The sequence below is a fragment of the Petaurus breviceps genome, unplaced genomic scaffold (assembly GCF_028583685.1).
Source record: "Petaurus breviceps papuanus isolate PSGF00001 unplaced genomic scaffold, PetGlider_PUasm1.0 90775, whole genome shotgun sequence".
NCBI classification, from domain to species: Eukaryota; Metazoa; Chordata; class Mammalia; order Diprotodontia; family Petauridae; genus Petaurus; species Petaurus breviceps.
This window is the reverse complement of record NW_027187342.1, coordinates 3,527,405-3,532,924: the sequence shown is the minus strand read 5'-3', so window position 1 is coordinate 3,532,924 and position 5,520 is coordinate 3,527,405. Positions and strand designations below refer to the sequence as shown.

The window sequence follows — 5,520 nt, the reverse complement described above, 5'->3', positions numbered from 1 at the left end:
TGATCTTTAATATTCAAATTACACAACTATTTAAAATTCATTGCTAAATATGGTAGGCAAAGTTGTTCCTAGTCTAATTTCTGCCAGACTGCTTCCTAGTTTTCCCAGTAGGTTATTTTGATGACTCTCCTAATATCCTGACCTCCAACTCCTTTCCACTTATGTAAACCATGAAATTGACCACATCCTAGACAAGAGATTTTCCACCTGGGATCTATGAACTTGTTGATCCTTGGGAGAAAGATCCTTGGAGATATAGATTTAGAAGTTATCAATATACAAAGGTTAATTGAAACTATTTGAGTGAATGAGATTATCTAGGAAGGGGGTGTAAAGAAAGAAGGCCAAAAAAGCAGATACCTAGAGAACACCAACATTAAAAAGCCAGTAAGGAAGAAGAGGTAGGAAGAAAATTCAAAATCTTAGATCCCAAGGGAGAAGAGTATTTCCTGGAAGAGGAGATGGTCAACAATTTCTTTTTTTTTCTTTATAAACAATCAGGGTTAAGTAACTTGCTCAAGGTTACACAGCCAGTTATTTCTGGGTGTGGTGCTGAGTATCTGAGCCCAGATTTGATCCAGGTCATCCTGACACTGGAGCTGGTGCTCTTACTCGCTGAGCCACCTGGCCGCCCCTGGTCAACAATTTCTAAAGCTGCAAAGAGAGATGACAGAGAAAAAGGGCCTTTGTATTTGGCAATGAGGTTATTGGTGACATTTGGAAGAGCAATTTCAGTAACACTATGGTGACAGAAGACAGATTGTGAAAAAGGGTTGAGGAGTGAAAGAATGGAATACTTTTTCAAGAAGTTTGGTGGTGAAACAGGAGGAATGGGATGATAGTCTGATTGGAGAATTAGAAGAGTCAAGTAAATGTTTATTAAGCACTTATACCAGGCACTATGCTAATTGCTAGGGATGCAAATACAGGCAGAAAGAAAAACAGTCCCTGCCCTCAAAGAACCTACATTCTAATGGGGGAAGACAACACATAAAAGGAAGCTGAAAAGCAGAGGAAGGAGGAAAAAGGCACCCAAAGAGAAGTGGTGGAGAAAAAAAATCTGGAGGGTCAGAAGCAGAGCCTGGAAAAGCATGAAAGAGAGAATTTAGTTGGCCTAGGCACTTCCTTTAAAAATGGAAATTCTGGGAAGAACTGACTAATGAGAGGAAGGGGCCACAGGAATGGAGGAATCCATTGGAGGATCCAGGGTGAAAAGACTGCTCTGAAGGTATGAAAAATGAAGTTTCAGAAAGGGAGCCTGGAGAGGAATGAAAGAGTTAAAGGGATAACTGAGTTAAGGGAAAATTTTTTTAGTACTAAGTACTAATTAACTATTTTCTTTTTTTTTTTTTTTTTTGCTTTTTGGAGGGTAGTTGGGGTTAAGTGACTTGCCCAAGGTCACATGGCTAGTTTTTGTGAATGTGTGTGTTAAGTGTCTAAGGCCGGATTTGAATTCAGGTCCTCCTGACTCCAGGGCCAGTGCTCTATTCACTTTGACACCTAGCTGCCCCCTACTAATTAACTATTAACCATGTTAATAGGCTAATAGAAAAAAGTCGGGGGGGGGGGGATTAATGATACAGCATGCGGATCCCAGAGCTCAGATTGAGGACAAAAGTTTTTCTGGCCAAATTCAAAGGCTTTTTCCTGCTATAAAAGGATTAATTAAAGGAACTGCACATGCTTAACCTGGAGAAAAGAAGACAGGGATAAGGTCAGAGGGTGTGTGCATGGGTGAGGTAATAGGACAGCCATTAAATATTTGAAGAGTGGTTCCATGGAGAAGGGAAGGAAGAGGAATTAGACTTCTTAACAATTAGAGACATTTAAAAGTGGAAGGAGCTGCTTCACTAGGTAGTAAGTTCTCCATCTCTGGAAGTCTTCAAAAGGAGGTCAGATCACCACTTGTCAGGGATGTTCTAGAGCAGTGGTATCAAACTCACAATAGAAATGGATCCCTGAACAAACAAAGCCAATGCAACCAAGATTAGAAGGAAAACAGAAAACTGGGAAACAATTTTTACAGTCAGTGTCTCTGATAAAGACCTCATTTCTGTTTTTTTAAGAGATACTTTTTTATTGCATACATTTTGAAATGATTTCCCAATTTCTTGTTTCACAGAAATCATTAAGTATACTCTTCTTAACCTATATGTTGTAAACCTGCCTTGCTCCCTAAGTAAAAGAAGTCATTCCAACAATTTATCCAGGCAGCCATGTCATCTGACATCCTCCAAGGACATGCAGATGGATATGATAGACAGATTGACCCCTGTCTGCACTTTCGTTGATCACCATTCAGTATACTCTCTTCAGACCCAGTTCAGCTGCACATTTCTTGCCAACAATAATTGTGTCCAACAAGATTTTCATCTTCTGGGGCGGCCAGGTAGCACAGCAAGTAAGAGCACCGGCTCCAGTGTTGAGAAGACCTGGAGATCGAATCCCGGGCTCGGACACTTAGCACCCACCCAGAAACACCTGGCCGTGTAACCTTGAGCAAGTTACTTAACCCCGATTGCTTAAAAATAAAAAAAAAAAAAATTAAAAAAAAAGATTTTCATCTTCTTCTGTAACAGATGTCTAGGTAATGGTTTTCGTAGGTATCACCAGGAAATGAGTTGGGGCTTGTGGGCAAACATCATGGAAAGCAAGATGCCGATCATGCTTAAAAATTATTTTGGCCAGGATTTCCTTGCAAATTATTTTCCCGAAGATGGTGTCTCCCCTGGGCTGGGCAGTCTGAACTTTGCTGATCTCATCTGTGATAGCGGCCACTCCTGCCACCCCAGCCCTCATTTCTAAAATATGTAGAGAACTGAGTCAAATTGATAAGAATACAAGTCATTCCCCAATTGATAAATGCTCAAAGGTTATGAACAGGCAGTTTTCAGGTGAAGAAATTAAAGCTACCTATAGTTATATGAAAAAATGCTCTAAATCACTATTGATTAGAGAAATGCAAATTAAAACAACTCTGAGGTACCACCTCACACCTATCAGATTGGCTAACATGACAAAACAGGAAAATGATAAATGTTGGAAAAGATGTGGGAAAATTGGAACACTAATGCACTATTGGTGGAGTTGTGAACTGATCCCACCATTCTGGGGAACAACTTGGAACTGTGCCCAAAAGGGCTATAAAACTGTATGTATCCTTTGATACAGCAATATCACTACCAGATCTGTATCCCAAAGAGATCGTGTTGTGCCTGATTTTCCCCACAACCCCCCCTCCCCCAAGGAAGTGAACAGACTGCCAGGTCAGCTTCACCCTCCCCCACTGGGTCTCCACCTTTTCCTCAGTCAGCTCGCCTGCATAGAAGTAGGCGGGCTTCTGGGGGAGTTTCAAGGTGTACTGACCAATCACTGCTTACGTTAGGCCCCCTTTATAAGCTAAGGTTTTGCCCCAGATCGGGGCTGTTGCTGGCTGCTACTGCTATACCGTGGGTGGGTCGTGGCCTGATCAACCACATGGCCTTTTTAATAAAGGGTCCGTTCTAAAATTATTACTTGGGTCTTGCTCTCATTATTCGAGGTACACTACAATCAAGCACTACAATCATACCAATGGGAAAAGGACCCACATATACAAAAATATTTATAGTAGCTCTTTTTGTGGTGGCAAAGAATTGGAAATTGAGGGGATGCCTGTCAACTAGGGAATGGCTGAACAAATTGTGGCATATGAATGTAATGGAATACTATTGTTCCATAAGAAATGATGAGCAGGCAGATTTCAGAAAAACCTGGAAAGACTTACATGAACTTAGGGGTGTTCGAGACCCCAAAATACCAACACGCGGGGTCCTGCTGAATGAATTTGTTTCAAATCTCTCAGCCAAAGAAAAGTAAAGTTTATTAAAAGTTCACCATTATTGTGTAGATTCTTTTTTTTTTTTTAAAGCAATCGGGGTTAAGTAACTTGCTCAAGGTTACACGGCCAGTTATTTCTGGGTGTGGTGCTGAGTATCTGAGCCCAGATTTTGATCCAGGTCATCCTGACACTGGAGCCGGTGCTCTTACTCACTGAGCCACCTGGCCGCCCCTAAGCAATTGGGGTTAAGTAACTTGCTCAAGGTTACATGGCCAGGTGTTTCTGGGTGGGTGCTAAGTGTCTGAGCCCGGGATTTGATCTCCAGGTCTTCTCAACACTGGAGCCAGTGCTCTTACTCGCTGTGCTACCTGGCTGCCCCAATATTGTGTAGATTCTTAAGGAGCCTCCATATCTGTGTTGCTTGAATTGGACAAGAGGGCTTGTATTGGACACAGCAAGTCTGTGCTAGAAAATTCTATGGTGCTCTCACACACATGGAGGAAAGATGGGGTCTTAACTAAAGGTTGTGGGAGGAATCTAGGGGTGATCTAGAGGAGAAGTTTGGGGAGAGTCTTGAAGAGGAATCAGATGAGGTCAGACTCCAGTAAATGAGTGATTAAGGGTGGGAAGTTCCTGGAGGCTACCTGGAGACACAGACAAGAGTGGGCTAGGTCAGTTCAAGGGTGTAACAGTTGATTTGGGTATAGATATTTTGGGAGGATCAAGGGTGGGAAGTTGCTGGAGGGTTAAGCTAGTAACAAAGATTTGGACCGAGCAAAGGCTTATGGCCTCAGGCAAATGCCTTATCAAATGGGAAGATTCAATAAGAGTTCAAAGGGGTTCCCAGAGCCTGTACCTCATCAAACTGATGCTGAGTGAAGTGAGCAGAACCAGGAGAACATTGTGCACAGTAACAGCCACATTGTGCAATGACCAAATTTAATAGACTTAGCCCTTCTCAGAAATGCAAGGATATAAGACAACACCGAAATACTTCGGATAAAAAATGCTATCCACATCCAGAGAAAGAACTATGGAGTCTGAATGCAGATTGAAGTAAACTATTTTCTCTCTTTTTTTTTTCTTTCAAATGAGTTTATTCTGATTCTTCTTTTACAACATAACTAATGTGGAAATATGTTTAATATGACTGTATATGTATAACCTATATCAGGTTGCATGCCATCTTGCAGAGGGGGGAAAGGGAAGGGAGGGGGAGAAGAAATCTAGAACTCAAAATCTTGTAAAAGTGGATGTTGAAAACTAAAAATCAATTTTTTTTAAAAGAAAAGAAATGGATTCCTGTGGGACACATATTGATTTAGAAAACCACAAATTAATATTATCTGTATTGTATTGCTGGTTATTTTATTAAACTTTTTCCTATTACATTTTTATCTGGTTGGGGGTATACTCAAGAGTTTTGCTGATGGGGAGGCTAGGTGGCACAGTGAATAGAGCACTGGCCCTTGAGTCAGAAGGACCTGAGTTTAAATCCAGCCTCAGACACTTAACACTTACTAGCCATGTGACCTTGAAATAATCACTTAACCTCAATTGCCCTGCCCCCCCCTCAAGAAAAAAAAAAGCAAGAGTTTTGCTGATCATTCGCGTCTGGAGGTCCTGCGTTTGACATCTCAGGGTATTTCTGTTCAGCCTAAGTTGAACTAGAAGACCCCTAGGGTTCCTTCCAACTCTGA

At 41.5% G+C, this 5,520-nt stretch overlaps 1 pseudogene; it reads right to left on the bottom strand.

The window, feature by feature from the left end:
- Nucleotides 1–1,853: 1,853 nt before the first annotated feature.
- LOC138146905 (adenosine 5'-monophosphoramidase HINT1-like) lies at nt 1,854–2,799 on the bottom strand (annotated as a pseudogene).
- Nucleotides 2,800–5,520: the final 2,721 nt, after the last annotated feature.